The sequence below is a fragment of the Euprymna scolopes genome, chromosome 40, assembly GCF_053919585.1.
Source record: "Euprymna scolopes isolate OS-2025 chromosome 40, ASM5391958v1, whole genome shotgun sequence".
Lineage (NCBI taxonomy): Eukaryota > Metazoa > Mollusca > Cephalopoda > Sepiida > Sepiolidae > Euprymna > Euprymna scolopes.
In genome coordinates, this window is record NC_136521.1 from 34,302,680 (window position 1) to 34,324,713 (window position 22,034).

The 22,034-nt window shown below is 31.8% G+C and overlaps 2 protein-coding genes across 3 annotated transcripts in view; one reads left to right on the forward strand and one right to left on the reverse strand.

Annotated features, from left to right (window-relative positions):
• The window catches only part of LOC145265483 (uncharacterized), a 55,965-nt gene that overhangs the window by 23,876 nt on the left and 10,055 nt on the right, over nt 1-22,034 (reverse strand). The gene's annotated exons all lie outside the window — the stretch shown is intronic.
• LOC145265482 (S-phase kinase-associated protein 1) overlaps nt 11,581-22,034 on the forward strand; it is a 147,713-nt gene continuing 137,259 nt past the window's right edge. The window contains exon 1 of one of the 2 annotated variants that reach the window (XM_080121357.1): nt 11,581-11,745. The gene's annotated coding sequence lies outside the window, so the exon portion shown is untranslated. The remainder of the gene's footprint in view (nt 11,746-22,034) is intronic. The other variant, XM_080121356.1, reaches the window with a different exon arrangement.

The following is a 22,034-nucleotide window of genomic DNA, read 5'->3' on the forward strand; positions in this document are numbered from 1 at the left end:
ATACTGCGATTTTAACATGTCATATGAGGAGTTCACAAACGGAGTTGACTCTCTTTCAGTTGAAAAATATGGAGGCTGAGAAGCGCCATAATTAATTATTTCAAAAATGTAAAAACAACATATTAGACCAAACATACATATTTCCCGGTAGTAACTATATAAAGAAAAAAACATTTGAAATATTTCAAACAATTGATGATATGTGTCTTATCTCCCCTTTGAATTTCTGACATGTGTTTGCTGTAAACAATCAAATAAGCCAATGATGGGTCACTGTATTTGAAAAATGATCACATTTCACTCATCAAAATTTACCTTTTAAAAAAAAATGCCAACAAATTTTCCATTTTTTTTATTCTCTTAAAGAATTACATGAGTTTTTGATTTAAAATATTTTATTTCTTCTTTATGCAATGAATTTATTTTTTCAAAAATCTTTAAAAAAAAACAAAAACAACAACATTGAATGAAATAGAAAAAATTGGTGTAAGTGTCCAATTTTTACAGGATGATATTTTCAAAGGGTGAAGTTTCATTAAAAAAAAAATCAACGTGTTATTTTTAAAAAAAGGTTTTAAACTTTTGACTTTACAGGTAAATTTGCACATAACTATTTTTTTGTTTTTTTTTTAAATTAGATTATTTTATTTGTTGATCTTTTATCTTCAATTTGTGATATATAAACCTTAGGCGAGGAAACTAATTATTTTCTTTTTAATAGACATTTCAAAATGGGGGGGGGATTTAAAAAAAAACATTTGTCTAGAATATTATATTCGGTTTAATGGAAAGAGCATAAAATTTCACATTAAACCTGAAAATATCTTAAAAATTGAACCAATAGAAAAATTTTGATAGATTTTTAAATTGTAAAAATTTTTTTAAATTTGACTCATACATTTCAATTCATTTCATTACATAGAAAAAATGGCTGCAGGAGCGCACGCAGGCACTTTGTAAACATTGTTTTTTTTTTTAATAAAAAATATTTCTATTATTTGTTAAAAAACTTTAATTGTTTATTTTGGAAGTATATTCCATAAAGAAATCAAACAGCCCACTTTCAAAAAAGAAATTACGAGTTTTGTATATTTTATTCACAGTTTTGTATTAAGGGTGTCAAAAATTCCCAAAAAGTTCTGATACACCTAGTGCTGGGAATAAGAGGTCGTTGACGTTCCATAAACCATGACCAGAACAAATTTAAATCCCATTAATCCTATTAGTCAAAATTATTGTACTTGTGCATCTATGTTACTGTGTTATCTATCTATCTTCTATCTATACTCCTATAAATTCGTTTTTTGTGCGTGTATTGATATTCATATTAAAATCCCTTTCTCTATTTATTTAAAAAGCAAATACAATTTTGTTTCATATGCATCGTGGAATTGCATTCACTAGCAAAAGATCTAGCTAATTTGCATATTCTTTTAAACATTCATTTTAATTAATTCCCTATTAATTTCTTCAGTTTTCTTATGGGATGATCATTTTTAGTTAACTATTACGTGTAATTATATTAATGCAGATGTTCTACATGATTTATACTTGCGTAATATTTGCATAAAAAGTTTATAGTAAACACAAAATTGTTTCCATATATATTTATGTTCAAAATATATTTTTGTTTAAAAAAATTTGCCTACCAAACTCCTCCTAGAGTTTTTGGTCTACAGACATGAAACTTCATATATAAGGTATTTGAATCCATACAAAACTTTATATTTGGATTTTAGCCCAGAAAAATCGATGCAAAAGTGTGAAAATTTTAAAAAAATGAAATCTGCCAGGTGAAGGTCGAATGCCAGCATTATGAACGCATAACATAGTAGCTATTGGTTCATGTTTTAATTTTTAGCCTTGCAGTAAATATGTCTTCATAGCCCAGTCGTTGGCGGCATAGCTAAAAATAAATTGTAAACTGAACGTTTTGGTTTTGATTCTCGGTGGTGGCGCACAAGTCTTTTTTTGTTTTTAACTTTTTAAATCATTACTATATATTGTGTCCAATATAATCGATAATATAAATCTCACCTGTTTGTTGAAATGTATGTATGTATGTTTGTATGTTTGTCTGCCTAAAGCTTTCGACAGGCGACGGATTTTCACGAGATCGGAATCGTTGTGAAGCCAACCCTTCAGACGACAAATACAGAAAAATTGGCTAAAAATATTAATCACTTCACCCTCAACTGAGCGCTTTTTTCGCCGATGCTTTCGAAAGCCATCCTCTCCCTCCGATTGACTAGCCTTAATTTAAACCTACATCACTTCCGGTTTGGCGATGGCCGCAACAGCAAAGACGTCACTTTTTTTCACATTCTTTTCCTCCTTAACGGTACTGGTTTGAGCCTACCTGCCTACTACCACTTCATTTCTTTTTTTTTTTTTTTGCTCAACACACACCTCCAAACACACACGCGGGCAATGCCGGGCATCCAGGCTGGTCTATATATCTATAAAAGTGAAAGTGTCTGTCTGTCTTTCTGTGTGTGTGAACATTTCCCTACGCAATAACTCTGTCAATTTTCAGTCTACAGACTCGAAATTTGATATACAGGGTATTGAGATTTGGGAAAATCTTTGTAATCCGTTTTCGGACAAAAATTTGGCTGTTAAGGGGTGAAAGTTACACGATTTGACCTTTGAGAACTCTACCAAACTCCTCCGACAATTTTGGGTCTAAACACTTGAAATTTTAGATATAGGTTCCTTGGACATGGATCTAATTTAATAATCTGATTTGAGCCCAAAACAATAAATGTTAAGGGGTTATAATAGGGGTCGAATTTTTAAAAAAAATTGACCGCTTCGGTTTCTACCAAATTACTCAGACAATTTCTGGTCTAAACATTTGAAATTTTATATAAAGGGTATTCAGAGATAGGGCAAGCTTTTAAAGCGGTTTGGGTCGCAAATTTGAGTTAGCAATATATGAATGTATGTATGTATGTATGTTTGCATGTCTGCCTATAACTTTCGACAGAGGCAACGGATTTTTACAAGATCAGTATCGTTTTGAAGTTCAACCTTTCAGACGACAAATATCTAAAAATTGGCTAAAAACATTAATATCTTCACCTTTAACTGGGCACTTTTCTACAGAGGGGGTCGCTTGTTTCAACAATATTTTCAAAAGTCATCCTCTCCTTTAGATTGTCTAGCCTTAATTTAAACCTATGTCACTTCTGGTTTGGTGGTGGTCGTAACAGCAAAGACGTCAAGTTTTTTTCACATTCTTTCTCCTCCTTTGCGGTGCGGGTTCGAGCCTGCCTTCCTACTACCATTTTTTTTTTTTTTTGCTCAACATACACCTCCAAACACCTGGCTGAAATGCTAGTATATCTATAAAAGTGAAAATGTCTGTATGTGTGTGTGTGTGTGTGTGTGTGTGTGTGTGTGTGTGTGTGTGTGTGTGTGTGTGTGTGTCTGTCTACATTTCCCTACCAAATAACTCTTGTCAATTTTCGGTCTACAGACACGAGATTTGACATAAAGGGTATTGAGATTTGGGAAAATCTTTGCTATCGGTTTTTGGCCAGAAATTTGACTGTTAAGGAGTCAAAGTTCAACGATTTGACCTTTGAGAACTCTACCAAACTCCTCTGCCAATTTTGCATCTAAACATTTGAAATTTTAAATATAGGTTGCTTAGACATGGATCTAACTTTATAATTTGATTTGAGCCCAAAACAATAAACGTAAAGGGGTCATAATAGGGGTCAATGTTTAAAGAAAATGACCTCTGCCATCTCTATCAAATTACTTAGCCAATTTTGGGTCTAAACATTTTAAATTTTACATAGAGTGTATTCATATGTAGGGCAAGCTTTTTAATCGTTTTTTCTTTTTGTTTTTTGTTTTTTTGCTGAAAATTTGGCTTCCAAGAAGTCAAAGTTCAAAACTATTAAGCCAATTTTTGGTCTAAACATTTGAAATTTTACATAAAGAGTATTCAGACATGCAGCAAGTTTTTAATCAGGTTTTGGAAGAAAATTTGGCTGGCATGAGGTAAAAGTTTACAGAGTTGACTTTTGCAGACTCTACCAAACTCCTCTGCCAATTTTGGATCTAAACACTTAAAATGTTAGATGTAGGTTATTTGGACATGAGTCAAACATTTTATTTTGATTTAAGCCCAAAACAATAATGTTAAGGGGTCAAAGTTTTTTTAAAAATTACCTCTCTGCAGTCTCTACCAACTTTTCTCTATGGTTGTTAATCCTTAACAACCATAGAGAAAAATTGCCTATTGTATAGAAAGGCATTACCGTACATATTCACACTTTTTAATATATACATATGCAAATAAAGTTATGAACAGTACATAGGGCCCGAGCAAAGCTGGGCAGAACTGCTAGTTATTTAGAAAGCCGCCCTTAATATGAGGAGGGGATGGTATTTTGTAATTATTCTGTGTTTTCTGTGTGTTAAATTGTTAACGATTTAATTTGTTTTCTGTGCGTTAAATTTAGGCACCGCCAAAACTGGGGGGGGGGGCAGGTCAGTACTTTTTGACGGACCGTCTTTTTAAAAATCTACCAAAAATCAGGTAATTATCCAATCAATACAAAATTTTCAGCGATTATTAAGAGAAGAATGAACTTTATAACAGTGTACTTATTTTTCATAAACGATATTTATATATATATATTTTTTTTTGCTTACAAAACCCCCCCTTGTTTTGAAGTGGGAACAAATATGCTTAAAATAATCATCTGAAACTGAACAAAACATATTGTGTTGTTGTAAGGGACAGAATTATAGATTAAAAAAAAAAAAAAAAAAAATTGTTTGCATACCTTATTTTGACGTCTGAATATCAGAACTTCGATTGTGTTTAATTATCCCCCTTTTGAGTTTTGAAGTGTGAAATTCGGTGAATATGTTAAGTAAAATAATTAATTTAAGTTAAGCAAAACAAAAAAAAAATTTTTTTAATATTTATACGAAAAAAGCCATTTTAAAATCTTTGATAAATAAATTAACAATTTTTTTTTAGCGAGCTGAATAATGCATGACCATTATTAAATAGGGCATGCTTTGAAGAATCGATACCAAAAAAAAAAATTCGATAAATATTGTGCCCTTTGTGTTAAAAATATCATTTTTCCAATCCAGTTTGGAAACGTTTGCCGCCTCTTGACTACCGTGGACCAAACGCACTGAAATAATTTTTTTTTATTCTGCTTTAAATTGCCCCCCCCCATTTTGGGGAGCCTGGCCCCACACACATACACATTAAAAACCAAACTCATACAAATGGTCACTCACAGCCTCAGCTTAATAATACATTGAAATTTTCGTCACTGAAAAATAAGTTTTTTTGGCCTGTTTGGTCTTCCATAGTTTGTTTCTTATCAAACGCAAACGTAAACAGTGTCGATCTAGACTCTTGATTGACGCGAAATAACTGGTTACATATATGAATAAGTGGAATTATTTGAAATCCAGGTACTTATATTATAACATTTTTGCATATTCTCTTAGAAAATCATCCTAAATCTTAGTTAGACAATAAATAAATTAATTAATTATTTAAAAAAAACTTTCTTTTTTAAATATTTATGTACGTTTTTTGTGCAAGACAAAAAATGTCAATTGTTAACTTTTTGGGAAAATTTAACATTTAAAATTTAATTAAAAATAGTAGAAAAAGTTTTACATTATTCTGTTTTCTATATGATAAAATTCAGGGTTTTATCTTTCTGGAAAAAAAAAGTTACTCAGAAATAATGGATTTTAATAAATGTAATTTCGTTTTAAAAAACAACAACAACTTGATTTTGCGGCCATTTTTGGCGGTGCCTAGCTTTTTATTAAGTACAAACGTAAACATTGTCTAGATCGACGCGAAGTAACTGGTTGCCTATATGAATAAGTGGAATTATTTGAAATCCAGGTACTTATATTATAATATTTTTGCATATTCTCATAGAAAATCACCCAAAATCTTAGTTAGACAACAAATAAATAAATTAATTATTTCAAAAACCTTCTTTTTCTTTTTAATATTTATGTACGTTTTTTGTGCAAGACAAAAAAATGTCAATTGTTAACTTTTTGGGAAAATTTAACATTTAAAATTTAATTAAAAATAGTAGAAAAAGTTTTACATTATTCTGTTTTCTATATGATAAAATTTAGGGTTTTATCTTTCTGGAAAAAAAAAAGTTACTCAGAAATAATGGATTTTAATAAATGTAATTTCGTTTTAAAAAACAACAACAACTTGATTTTGCGGCCATTTTTGGCGGTGCCTAGCTTTTTATTAAGTACAAACGTAAACATTGTCTAGATCGACGCGAAGTAACTGGTTGCCTATATGAATAAGTGGAATTATTTGAAATCCAGGTACTTATATTATAATATTTTTGCATATTCTCATAGAAAATCACCCTAAATCTTAGTTAGACAACAAATAAATAAATTAATTATTTCAAAAACCTTCTTTTTCTTTTTAATATTTATGTACGTTTTTTGTGCAAGACAAAAAAATGTCAATTGTTAACTTTTTGGGAAAATTTAACATTTAAAATTTAATTAAAAATAGTAGAAAAAGTTTTACATTATTCTGTTTTCTATATGATAAAATTCAGGGTTTTATCTTTCTGGAAAAAAAAAAGTTACTCAGAAATAATGGATTTTAATAAATGTAATTTCGTTTTAAAAAACAACAACAACTTGATTTTTCGGCCATTTTTGGCGGTGTCTAGTTAAATTGTTAACAATTTAATTAATAAAAATATCGTAAAAATTGAATTCGTACCAAAATTATTGATTCTCATCTCGAAAAAATTCCGAAACTGAATAAATATATTTTTTCTGTCTTTTTTTTTTTTTTTTTTTATTATTATTTAGCAAAATCTAAGATGATGTCATGGAGTGAAATAAAACCTAAATATTTTATAAATAAATAAATAAAACTTGCCTGTCTTCAAAAATCACCGCCGTTCAAATTGGTGGCTGTTGTTGCGATTTGAATGAATTATCTCCCTTGTTTCTATAACAACGTTCGGTTTAATTTTACAATGTAGCGTGCTCGATTCAATAACATATAACATATACGACATTCGGATAATTTTAACTTATGGGAAATATTTATTTATTTATTTATTTATTTATTTATTTATTTTTAATAATGAAATAAAATAACTTTTTAAAGTCACCTAATGAAATCATTATATTAAATGTTCCAAAATTGACTTTAACCGCTCTTAAATCTTATTCAAAACAAATGGCAGGTATGTTTTACAATCCACAGAGATTCGAAAAAGTGGTCAAAAATTCAAATATACAACAAATAAATATTATCAAATGCTAGATACGTTACTCTTTTACCTATCTGAAAACGTCTTTAGCGATTTTACTCACTTTTAAACGTTCGAAAAACATATAGTGTCGAGCGTTAGGTGAGAACAAGAAAACTGGCCGCGATTTGTCACTTAAGTATTTAAAGTTTTAATAATGATTTTAAAATAAAAAAATTATACAAAATACTGGTAGATACCCAGTACCCACCCGATATATGTTATCGTGACATGTTGGATAGGTTTCTAACAGTATTTTGTATAATTTTAAATATAGGTATTTTTATAAATTTTTGCCCCTCAGCAGTCCTTTTTTCTGGATAAAAACCAATTGAAGGTTTTCAACATGTCTGAATACCCTATATACCAAATTTCAAATCTGTTGATCAAAAATTTGTTGAGGATGTAGGTTGAGAATTATCCTCACACACACACTTTTATATATATATATATATATATATATATATATATATATATATATATATATATATATATATATATATATAATCATTAACCCATGGATTTTCAAAAGATAGACTCTTTTCATCAGAGAATTAACATAAGCAAAAGATGCATCACTGATTAGCGTAATTTTAAAATATATATTAAAAAAAAAAATTTTTAATAGAATAAAAGAAAATAAAAAAATTAATCAATAACTCAATGGAGTACTGAACCGTAAGGAAGAATCTGGAATTCGAAAGCTGGCAGGATTAAATTAAAATCCAAAAAGTTTAGTAAAATTTTATTTGTCTTTATTATAATTCCTTGTTTGAATCAAATAATTAATCAATTAATTAATAAATTTTAACTCAATAAATAATCCATTAAGTAATACATGAGAAACGGTGATCCGAGGTGTAAGTTGATTATAGTTAAGTCCATAAGTCAATTAAATTTTTCAATTAAGTTGTAATCTATGAGTTCAGAATAAATCATCTGCAATTTGAAGTATGAATGGTTTATACTGAAGTCTAAAAGGCCAATTGATAATAAACTCAAAGCTTCAAAAACAGCATGAAATACAAAAATTAAAAATAAAACAAAAATTGTAATGACGTTTCTGAATTTTTGAGATGAATTAGTTATTCATGTTATTTGGATTCATCGGACTACTGTTTTCATCTTGAGTGTGATCTGAGTTCGACAAGATATACCTGAAGAAGGTCGGAGGTTACATCGACCAAAACGTTGTGTAAATCACACTCAAGACGAGAGCAGTAGTCTGATTTATACAAATAATACGGAAAATTGTGATTTATTCAGTTTTTCATTTTCATAATCAATTTTTCTTGCTTGTTTAATTGCTATATCTAGTTAAATTGTAACATGTCTGTTACTTTTAAACTGCATCGTTATCTAATCTGCCAGCCTGATTACATGGCTGAAAAATTTGAGCTGTCTTTCTCTGGTAGTATTAAGAAGGGATCTCTTGTATCCAGCCATGTCCATTACTTCTGTATTTATTTTTCTTTTTGTCCATGAGACTTTCATGATTTTCCAGATGAACCACATCTCCACTGCTTCTAGTTGCTGTTCCGTGTCCTTGGTTAGGGTCCAGCATTCGCATCCGTATAGAAGAATGGACCATACGTAGACTCTCATAACATGTATCTTTTTGAGGCTTATATTACTGTTGCTAAAAATGCATTTCATGCTATTAGAAGTTTTCTTAGATTGTCCAATTCTCTTATTGATTTCTGTGTCACACTTGCCATTCGGGGTGATAGTACAACCAAGGTATTTAAAGGCGTTTACTTGTTTGATTTTGTCTCCCTTACCTAATGGAAATGAGGGATCAACGAAATGGAGTTTCATTCCATATTAATTAAACAGCTTTATTTGCTATCTTCGTTAGTAGAGTGTACAAGAGAGAAACGGGTTAGTAGGTTGAAGTGTTCTTGTGCAGAGATAGAAGTAATATCATGCCGGGTTGTTGAAGGAGAGAATAGTTCAGTCCACACATGTTTATAGCTAGTAGCCGCTGGAACAAAGGAAGCTGATTAAAAGAGAAAGAGAGGGCAAAGTCTTTTGTGTATTAATGTGTTGGCATGCGTGAGTGTAAGTTGTATGTTCTTTAGCATGACAAAGAATGTTCGTTTGGATACAACATGTGGAAATAAATGTGAGTTAGAAGAAAGCCATTGTCAGCTTGTAGTACTGACATTCGGCCGGGGGCCAAAGCCCCCCCCCCCCCCCCGGCGATGTGTGCTCTTGGACAAAGCAACGAGAAAGAGGATTAATTGTTTCCGATTTCTCAGTTTATATACTCTGTCACGTGATAGAGAGCTGGTTTGTGATTGGGCAAGGGATAAAATGGATCTCAAATCTTGATTCGTGAGAAGTAGCTTCTGCCTGTGATGTAGTGGGTGTCAGCTGCTACAACCGACTATGTTGCATTGTGCTATAACAGCTTTCTTCGAGATCACCATGCATTCCGTCCTCTTTGCATTGAGCTGTAATCCTTTCTTTTCACTTTTGTCTGTTACTGTTGTTAAAATCTTTTTCAGTTTTTCTTCAAAGTCGGCGATAAGGACTGTGTCATCTGCATATCTCAGGTTGTTGATGTTGTAGCAATTTACACTAATTCCCTCATGATTCTAAATATTTTGTAGAATTATTTCACTATATACATTAAATATATCAGATGACAATACGCAGCTCTGCCTCACACCCCTGCAGATTAGTCTATATCGATTGATGTCATTGTCTACTCTAATGGCTGCCTCCTGTTCCCAGTATATGTTTCTGAGGACTCTAAGATCTTTTCCATCGATGTGTAGTCCTGCCAGAATATCAAACAAGTCAGTGTCGTCCATCCAAACAAAGATTTTGCTCATTATAAACCATCCTTGGTGTATGATTACTATTTCCTATTAATTTCAGTGTTATGATTAAGAGTTTATCAGTTAAACATGTTCACACAGACACACACACATACATACATCTAGTGTTATATTTATATAGTAGATTAAACAGCACTTGTGCTCTACTGGGATTGAATCACTTATTTGGTTTTCAGTTGGGACATGAGGAGAGTGCATAGCAGGGTGGGCTTTCTTTCATTCATTACAAAAGAAAGACTTTACTTTATTACGAAAACTTAAAATTTTAAAAGAAAAAAATAATTTTCACAAAATTCACACACATTTCAATAATGCATGGTCATCTTTTATTAAAAATTAAAAATGTCTTTTTTGTTTAAAAAAAACTCAGTTTTGTGTTATTATAAATTCCTTATATTTATTTTAATTCCAGAAATTAGTTATAAAAACTTTATATTCATGTTTTATTAAAAAATAAAAAAAACTATTTTTGTTAAAAAAAATCTATTTTGGGTTATTATAAGTTTCTTATATTTATTTAAAAAAAAAAAACTTCCTCAAAAAAAAAAAATACGCATTAATAAAAACAACAACAAAAAACATTTATTTTCACTTCGGTTCTGAAATTGCATTTGGCTGCCCTATGCACTCTCCCCACGTCCCAACTGAAAATCAAAAAAAAATCCGTCTTACCAATAAACAAGTGCTGATTAAACCACACACACACACACACACTCTCTCTCTCTCTCTCTCTCTCTCTCTCTCTCTCTCTCTCTCTCTCTCTCATATATATATATGTGTATATATAAAAATAAAAAAAGTAACAAACGAAGTTGTGTTTCGTCTTTATTACGAGACTTCCTCTGAATTAATGAATATATATATATATATATATATATATATATATATATATATAATTATTTTTTTACTATAATAATTAAAAATATATCCACAGCTAAACAACATCGCAGTTCACAACAGCCATGACAGCTAACAAACTGGTCCAAGACTCGAGCTTCGCCCTCATCCTCCATCGAGTTTTCGGTTTGTTAGCTGTCATGGCTCTCGTGAGCTGTGACGTTGTATATTAATCATAAATTAATTTTATAAAATAATTATAATTCAAATTAAAAATAACAAAATGATTTAATAAAATCATAAATATATATAAACAAAATTTTATATATATATATATATATATATATATATATATATATATATATATATATATATATATATATATATATATATATATATATATATATATAAATTAACGGAATAATTATGTATATAGATATTATTTTGTTTGTGTATATAAATATGTATTTTTGTAAAATTTTTATTTATTTATTTAATAAAGATGACTGTCAATATTGATAAAAAAAGCTCCAAAGCAGCGAGTCATTAAGATTATCTCCCGTGATTTCATTACTCTTTCAATTGGTAGTTCCTGCTTCTGCCGCTAGGTGTTGCTGTTTTTGTTCACTATTGATTGGCCTTATAAGCTCAGAATCCTTAGTTTATTTTCGATTTTTCTTGTTGCCGTTCTCGTGCGAAAACCGACGTATTATAACACAAAAAAAATATATATATATAAGCCCACCAAAGTAAGTAAGATTATTCTTTACGAATTAAAGTTCAATCCTCTTGGTCAGTTTTTTTTCTGAGAGACTTGTTTTTCAAAAATAGAATATTATTGTCCTGTCGCCATCATTTTTTTTTTTTTTTATCAAGTCTATTTACGCACGCGGTGATCATAAAGTGAGTGATCATTTTATGCAGTTGTTTTAATTAGAAACTGATCCTCGACTTAATGGCCATATTTGGTTTCTCTTATTTCGGATTATTTTAGTTTACCTTTATTTTTTTAAATTTATTTAAACCATTAAAAGAAATTAATGTGTTTAATTTATTAATCCGTTAATTTAAAACTGAAGAAAAAATGGGGTGGTACAATCTATTAATTTCTTACCTTCATTTTTTTTTTTTTAATGCAGACATTTTAAACTCAATTTATATATAAAAAAAATGGTTATGAAATTTATGTCTAAATATTTTTTTTAATATGGTTGAGCGTTTTTAATTAAATTGGTTCTTTCAGTGAATATCAGTCGTTTTAAGACGATTTTCTTTTAAACTATTAATTGCTAAATATTCATTCCTGTGTTTTAAATTATTTTTAAACCTCGTACGGTCTTTAAAAAAATTTTTTTATTAATTGTTAAATCTTAAGTCTTTATGTTCGCATTAAATGGTCTTTCTAATTAAAGATGGGAAAACAGGTTTACCTTTCTTTTTAGGCAATTTTCGGAATCTTAGCCTCTTTTCACGCTAATCTCCTTTTTATTACAAACTTTGAGATTAAAAAAAAAATTTTTTTTTTTTTGCACTTTTATCGTCTGTTTTGAATTATAACGTTCTACTAAAATGAACACGTACTTTGTGACCATCACAAAAATAATACGGTGTTTATTCCCGTCTAAAAAAAAAAAGGAGGGGTGAATTTTTACTTTCCAACTAGATGGCCGTGCTTACTGCTTTTATAGGTTTTCGAGTATGCAGTAAATGAATGGGTTGAGTAAAAACATCTGACAATTCAACGGATCTAACTTTAGCATTTCATTCAAATATTTCAGCGCTTCTACAATATTGGGACGAAATTTCGGAATGCTGAATTCCACATGAAAACAATGGTATCTACGTATTCCTCGTATTTTTAAGATTATATCCAAAAATTACGAAAATCGATAAAGTAGAAAATTAGGTAAATTTTTACGACGTGCCCCACTGCCCCAGTGTAAACACTCCAACCTCATGTTAAAAATTGCTTTCGGAATAAACACCCCCCTCCCAACCTCGAAGGTCGTTCTTAACATGGGGTGGTTGGAGATGTTTATATTACGCTGGAACAGGTCGTACAAAAAATGCCGAAAAGTATTAAATAAAAAATAGAATTTGAAAACTATCGTAAGACACAGGAGAGTTCAAAGGGGAAGTATTTTCCGTTTTGATTTAAACAAGATGACAATTTTTCACCTAACACGATTAAAGTTTTGTTGGTACTTACGTATTTTTGGAATCGCGCGGAAATGACGTTATTTCGAAATCAATTAATTCATTGGGAGGGGAGGGGATTTTGTAACTGTTCTAAAAATTTAACAAAAAGATCGTGAAACTTGAATTTAACCTGAAAAAGTCCCATTTTGCTTAATTCAGTAATCAGGTAAATTCGACTGCATAATTTGGAAGCTAACATTGTAACTTGAGAATTGGCAAAAAATCACTTGAGATTTTTTTTTTTTTTTCTGAAAACTCCATTTATCGACTACAAAATCTCGTCCCAGTTCTGTAGAAGCGCCAATATTTTTGTTTAGGTTACATAACTTGATTAGTCATTGCATTAGGTACGTGCAAAATGAATAAACATTTTGACCCCTCCCTTCACTTAAAAAAAAAAAAATCACCAAAAATCAGGAAATTAACAAATTAGAAAGTTCCCTTCCTACCCCCCCCTTTTTTTTTCAGACGGGAATAAACACCGGTCGCACGAGTCGCAATATTTTTCTTTATGATGGCCACAAAGTACGTATTCAATTTGTTAGAACATAATTAAACTGATCCCTGATAAGTCATAAAAATATTTGGTAAATTTTCAGATTAGGTCCACCTCCACAATTTTCTTTGAAATGACGACTTTTATAGGTTTTCGGCCATGCTGAATATGAAAATCTCTTTGAAATTTTGCAGAAATAATTAGTTGTCGAGATATAAAGTTGTATTATGCATTGTATTCTTTGGCGGCCATCTTTGTTACGCGCGTAGATTTGTTTATGGCGCACGCGCGTAAAAACGATGGCCGCCAAAGAATACAATGCATAATACAACTTTTGGGTTTGTATTACTGTACACATAGATTCGATAAGGGTAATCTCCAAAAATACCGTTAGGGCTTACAACATGGCCGCCAGAAGAGTCACGTGATCCGGTTGATCCAAAACATGAATCGTGCAAATGGAAAACGCAGCCTTGAAGGCAAACTTTGACAAACAATCACAATTTGTTTGTATTTAATTTTTTGTTGATATGTTATAAAAATAGGCAAACTTTGAGAAACAATCTTAGGTTGTTTTTAGTTAAAACAGTGTTTATAAAAAGTATTTTATTCAGAACAAACAAGTGGTCGACTAGGTGTATCAGAATTTTAGGCGGAATTTTTGACACCCCCAACAAAAAACTGCGAATAAAATATATAAAACTCGTAATTTCTGTTTTTAAAGTGGGTTGTCAATTTTCTTTATGAAATATACTTCCAAAATAAACTATTACAGTCGTTTAAAACATAATAGAAGTATTATTTTTTATTTTTTAAAAACAATGTTTACAAAAGTTTGCTTTAAATTTGCGTTTTCCGGTTTCGTAATACGGCGATTCATGTTTTGGATCACCCGGATCACATGACTCTTCTGGCGGCCATGTTGTAAGCCCTAACGGTATTTTTGGAGATTACCAGTTACTTTTCTACCTAACTGGATATATTTTTGTCTTTTTATTCAGTGTAACATGTTTATTCAGCTCGAAAAGCATACAGTGTTTACTGATGTATTGGAAAATTCAAAATGGCGGCCGACTCTCTCTCTCGGAGAGAGTAAGTTTGGGAAAAGGTATTATAAATAATAAACTAGACAAAATACTGTTAGAAATTCACTCAATATATGTTACCGTGACATAAGTTGCCATATATTCAGTTGATTTTTAATAGTATTTTGTCTAGTTTATTATTTATAACATCTTTTCCCAAACTTACCGTGTTAAAGAGAGTCGGGCGCCATTTTGAATTTTCCAATCGGTAAACACTGCATGTTTTTCGAGCTGAATAAACATGTTACATTGAATAAAAACACAAAAAATGTATCCAGTTTGGTAGAAAAGTAACTTATCTTGTCTTTGATAACCTTTATTTATTTATTATATATTTATTTTTTTTTTTGTTTTTGTTTTTTTACAACTTTTTCGAATCTGTGTACAGTAATACAAACCCCAACTTTTTATATCTCGATAACTACTTATTTCTGCAAAATTTCAATGCGATTTTCGTATTCAGCATAGTAGAAAACTTATAAAAGTCGTCATTTAAAAGAAAATTGTGGAGGTGGACCTAATCTAAAAAAAATACCAAATATTTATTTTCAAGTTTTTTTTAATGTGAAAGTAAAGTCTGGTACGCGAGTCCACGCATATAATAGCATTCGTTTATGTCAGTCGTGCACTCGCGCGTAGCGTAAACGAAGGCTGTTAAATGGCGGAACATAGTCTTAGGGTTCAGGGGGTTAATACAATGCAAATGGTAAATTTGCGATGGAAACGGTTATATTCTTTTGAAGCACACCGAAATCTACAAAAAAAAAAAAAAAATCTATACGAACGCTAGAAAAGTAAAATAATAAAAGTTAACTCTTGGATCCGCAGAAGAAAAAAAAGTAATTAATTTTACGGCAGTAGGGAAAGCTCGTTCAGGTTCGCCTTAATTTCGATAATGTGAACGGATGGGGTCCGAAGATCCAGTCTCGTTAATTCGGGGCAATACTCTGTGACCGGTGTCGAGACAAAAAATTAACCTTTTCAACATTATATGAAAAGCAACTAACCTCGTGGAACTGTTCAATTTTTTTTTTTTTTTTTTTTTTTTTAATCTATTTCTTTCAACGGTTTAAAATCTTTCAATCGTTTAATTTAAAAAAATTTTCAACTGTTAGATTTTTTTTTTAAATTCTAAATTTTAATTCTTTGCTATTCGCAAATATTCTTAAATTTAAACTTTTTCTTTTAAAGATTCTCATTATTTGAACTGTTAATTGGGGGGGGGGCACTTCTGCATGTCAGTGACATATTAGCAACAGATGAGTTATCGACCCTTGTTCTTTGGAAGAACTGGCGTCTAGCGGCCATTATGTGAACCACAAATATAAACAAGTGTTTACGATAACGCAAAAATATGTAACGAAATAAAGGGGTTTTGTTTTTTGTTTTATCTTCCCCAGCGTAGTATAAACACCCCCAACCACACCACCTTAAGAACGGCTTGGTATTATTTTACTTTAGGCCCGTCTCATGTTCGTATAGAACATTTTAGATTTCGGTGTGCTAAAAACGAATCTGCAAGCCGTTTCCGTCACAAAAAAAATAGTTTTCATGATATGAAGAAATTAAAACTTTTCCATGTAAATTTAACTTAAGATGAGCACCCACTTTCTAGCCACCTAAGCTTATTGGCTAAAGTTGTTTTTTATTTCTTTTGCATGGTATTAACCCCATGAACTCTGAAATTATTTGAAATTTCAGACTAGCCTTCATTTAGCTACGCGCGAGCATAAACGAAGGCTGTTAAATGTGCACTCGTGTACCAAACTTTTCAGTATAGTCTTGGCAAAAATTTAAAATTAGATGAAAAACAAATCCCTCTGCCTGTTCTACAAGTATTTTAATGATGAATGCTCTAACGAACTGCAAGCACTTGTGCCCCCCACGATGTGAACACCCTCGACAGAGCCGACAGGCTGCAAAATCCCACCCCCACACTGTAGAGATCCCTAGATGTAAAAGATCTTTCTACTCCAGTAGTTTCTTCCCCAGAACCGCTAGACTTTGGAATTCCATTCCAGGTCCCTGCTTCCCCAACTGTACTGACATGCAGAAGTTCAAGTGCAACGTGAACAGACATCTTGCTGCCCAAATCCCTACATAGTACCCCTGTAGTTGCTGTCCCTGATAGTAGTCCCCTACACCAAAGTGGCAATTTGCCTTGTTTGGGGTGAAAAATAAAAAGTTTTCAAAATATTAAATCCTGTAATTCTGTTATTTTATACTAGAGGAATGGGATCTTAACCTGCAATTCTCAAACGGTCCTAATTTCTGTTATCAAATGTGCCATTTTACCTATTTCACTTTTGTTTTTACCAGTGCCGTTTTTTCTTGTGCCATTTTTACGTAAATTCAATAAATGTATCTGTTCTGACTTTTTTTCTGCTAGTAAAAGAAATCATAGATTGCCAGTTTTAATTTGTTCCAGTCCTGAGTATCCCTTTTGGGGGCGATGGATGTTTCTCGCATTAAAAATCTGTCTAACTCTGCCCTCAATGTAAATATTTACCAATTTTACAATATTTCTTTCTAGCTTAATGTTTACTTGCCTCTCTACGAGATCCAAATTGGACACATGTTTATATCCATCTTCCAAGAACTGACCGTATACTATGCTTTTTTTTTTTTTTTTTTTTTTTTTTTTTTTTAATAAAACATAACCCCAAAAAATACTGCCGACAAATATTCAGAGTAGACATAAAAAATAAATACTTTATTTTATTTTTTCGAAGCAGATGATTTTTTTGTCCCCCTAATTTAAAATTGTCATTGATTGGTTAGTTTAGGTCATGAGACCAATCCTTAATTGTGATTTTAGCAGCGGGCATAAAATCCAGTTGGAGTTTTAAAAGTAATTAAATTCGTTTGGATTCAAATGTTGTATCCAATAATTTTAGAGATGAAAAAATCAAAACTATACTCTATTTTGGGAGGGGAGGGATTTTTCAGGGATATTTAACAAATGGGCAACAAATGCTACCAAAGGCAAGAAAAGATTCTTTTCTACCTAGCTGGATTTTTTATATTACATCATAATGTAACTAGCAGGCCGCCTGGCATTACCCAATCATAAAATATGCTTAAATGTGATATTTTGATTAATACAGATTTTGTATTATATTGGACCCAAATGATTTCTAGAAGTGTAAGCCATGTTTAGTTTCAGAAACTTTTCAGATGGTTCGTTGTTCTAAACAAGTCTTGAGAGGTGACTGGTTTGCAGTAGACAGAACAGTTTCTGATGGTTCGTTGTTACACACAAGTCCTGAGAGGTGACTTGTTTGCAGTAGACAGTTCCACAGAGCAAAATATTCTTACCATGTCAAGACGGGGGGGAAAAAAAACGTGAAATTGCTCCAGAAAAGGTTTAATATTTATGAAGCAATTCTGGTTTCTGATTGGTTGATAGCAGAACGTGAATTAATTCGATTCGTCAGTTCCTAGCAGCATCGTTTATAAATAGAATCGTCCAACTGTGTGGGATCATATCCCATTAGTGTTCCATGCTGATGGGATGTCTCCTAGCGGCTTCGGCTGCATGAAGACAGGGTAGTACACGTCAAGGATTCGTCACTTGACACTCAGCCCAACAGGTGAGGGCCCGGGAACCGGCCCAGCACCTGTTGGACTGAGGTACACCGCCTGGGTAATACCTAGGAGGTACACCCTCCCAGGCCTTGCCACCAGGCTTTCCGGTGGGGCAAGTTTATTGCTTGCTGCCTGAGGCGCCCCGACCGGGGAATGCCGACAGGGTTACTCAGGCAATTTTTTAAATTGCAGGAGTGCCCCTCCTTTAGGGGAGCCTGCGGGGTTCCCACTTTCCGGCCTTGTGCCACATAATGCTGAGGTGGGCAGCATTTAAATAACTACCCCATTATTGTTCCAAAATATTGCAACATGATTTAAAGTTTTTAAAAGACTTGTATGCCGCCACAGGATCTAAACCCAAACTTTTAGCTTATGATTTACTTTTTTCTTTTGACGTTAATGCCGGAGCTATGAAGACATGTTTGCAAGGCTTAAAATTAAAACATGAAACGTTTCGCATGCATATTCGTAATGCTGTCGCTTGACCTTCACCTGGCAAATTCCTTTTTTTTTTTCTTTTTTTTTTTTTTTTTCACGCTTCTGCAGATTTTCCTGGTTAAAACCAAATATAAAATTTTGCATGGGTTCGACTACCCTATATATTTTCATGGCTGTTGACCAAAAACCGATGGAAGTTTGGTAGGTAAAATCTTTTAGAGAAATATATATACGCGCATATATATATATATATATATATATATATATATATATACTAGCAAAAGTACCCATCGTTGACTGGGTTCAAAAACAGCCTACAGAAAATGGACTCTGATTTATGAAAGTATGATAGGCTATGAAAAGGAAGGGCTGTAAAGAGATAGCTTCAAATTTGGGTGTATCAAGACCAAAGCAAAATATGAAAGTAAAAATAAAATAGATAAACCCCATAATTTATTATACCATACCTTAAGCACTTATCGCAATATTCTGTGGATCTATATTAAAAACCTTGTTAAACTTTGGGACATATTTCCATTCTATGGAGGTCAAGCGCGGACGAACACCTCATAATTTTATTATACCATATTTCTTCAAACTGAAACATAATTATCAAAGTATACTTACGCAGATAGATATGAAGTCTTTATTAAAGTTTGTGCCTATTTCCATTCTATGGAGGTCAGGCGCGAACGTAGACCCCACAATTTTATACCATCCCTATTTAAGTTGAAATATACTTATCAAAGTATTATGTACATCTATATCAAAAACATTTGTAAACGTCTTTTTTAATTTAATTTTTTATTTCCATACTTTGTGGACCAGGCACGTACGCAGACCCCACAATTTTAATGAATCATCATTATGCCAGATCAAACATACCCATTCCTGTGTCTCAATACATCTATCATTATATGTGATCAGTTTTCAATAATAGTCAACCATATAGGAGCCTATTCGTGACCAGACACACGCACAGACGTTCAGCTTTATTTATATATATATATATATATATATGTTTGTGTTTTATGCAAGTATAAATCATGTAGAATATCTGCATGAATATAATTACACAATAGTTTACTAAAGACGATCATCTATAATATAAATCTTACCTGTATGTTTGTATGTCTGCTTAAAACTTTCGAAAGAGGCAACTGATTTTCACGATCAGTATCATTTTGAAGCTCGGCCCTTCGAATGACAAACATCGAAAAATTGGCCAAACATTAATTCCTTCATCCTCAATATGAAGAGTTTTTTTTTTTGTTTTATTTTTTTTTCTCGAATATTTTCAAAAGTCATCTCCTCTTTTCGATTGTGTAACCTTAATTTAAACCTATGTCACTTCTGGTTTGGTGATACACAACAGCAAAGATGTCAGGTTTTTTTTGTTTTTTTGTTTTTTTTAACGTTGTTTGCCTCCTTCATGGTACAGGTTCGAGCCTGCCTGCCTACTACCACTTTCACAACACCTCCAAACACCTGGGCAATGCCGGGCACCCAGGCTAGTCCCATAAGAAAACCGAAAACTAATAGAGAATTAAAATGAATGTTTAAAAGAATATGCAAATTAGCTAGATCTTTTGCAGATGAATGCAATTCCATGACCCATATATAACACAGTTCTATTTTTTTTTTTTTTTTTTTTTTTTAAATAAATAGAAAAAGGATTTTTTATATGAATATCAATACACAAAAAAAAAATTTACAGGAGTATAGATATAAAAGTTCAATAGATTGTTACCAAATTTTTTCAAAATGGTTAATAACCCTTTTCCGGATTTTGCTAAAGACTATTTAACTCTATTCTCAAGAAATATACCTGGTCCAGACACCTTAAATGAAAACAGAAACTCCCAGGTAATACCGGTAGATACAGTTAATTTTCTATAGAGGAATGTGAAACTGCAGTAATTTTTTTTTTTTTTTTTTTTATTTCTGCCGGGAATGGGGCATACTTCCGAATGCCAGATATTCACCCATATTCCAACCGAAAGATCTTAAAATTTTAATTGTCCTGTCAACTGCAATTGTGTGAATTTCTCTTGCACTTAGTTCACCGGGTATATTTGCCAAGTTGTTTTTAAAATTCTTTTTCATGAGTCTGGTTACACCTATAATTACTGGAGTGGAATGACGATCTAAGATTCCAGTTTCTTTTCATGTCATACATAAGACCTTGGTATTTAATTTTATAATTAACTAGCGGGGGTACCCAGCGTTTCCCAGGTGTTTGGAGGTGTGTATGTAGGAGAGGGTGACCCTGTTTTAATATTATTAAAAAAAAAACACAATGTTAAAAAAAATTGGAAAAACCAAAACGAAGCAAAACAGCGAACAAACATAGAAGAAAAAGTTTAGGTAGAAAGACAGGCTCAAACCCGAAACATCGAGGCTAAGGCGGAAAAAAGATGCCCGACACGTTACCCCTACGTCAAAGAGACATATACTTAATAACGGATAAAATTGAACCTTTAAAAAAAACTTGCAGGTGGTTGAAACTAATGAGAATGTTTTCTAGGTCAAAAACATGTCATTGTCGTAGCAGGAGCAGAGAAAATGAAGGAACGATTTTTTCGGCACTCCTCCCTGTACAAAACTGATTTTAGGGTGAAGGAATGAATGTTTTTGGCCAATTTTTCGATATTTGTCGGGCGATGGTTGGAACTTTAAAATGATACCTATCTGTGACCATGTCAAAAGTTTTTGCGAGACATACAAACACACACATACATACATACATGCACACATTTTCGGTTTTTTATATATAGACTAGCGTTGCCCGGGTGTTTGGAGGTGGGTGTGGGGGGGGGTGTTAATCAAAACATAATAAGCGAAGTAAATATTTAAAAAAAAAAACATAAAAAACTGACGTAAGGCAAACGAACGATGTTAAATGGAAAAATGGGAAAAACAAAAAAAAAAAAGAGAAAAAAAGTTAAAACTTTAAAAAATCTGAAAAATAAAAACAAAAAAAAAAACACTGGCTTAAATAATCGGGGGGGGGGGTGTTAATGAAAACCTAAAACAGAAAAAAGAACATTAAAAAATCTGAAAAACACATGACAAATTGCTTAAATAACCCTGCTTCAATTTTGAAATTTAAAAAATTGATAAAGACATCTCGCACCACGATTCGAGCCCAAAACCTTTAGATAATGAGGCTGCACTCTAAGCAACTGAGCTAAGACGATGTTGCTAAAATTGTGTCGCTTTTTCAAATATT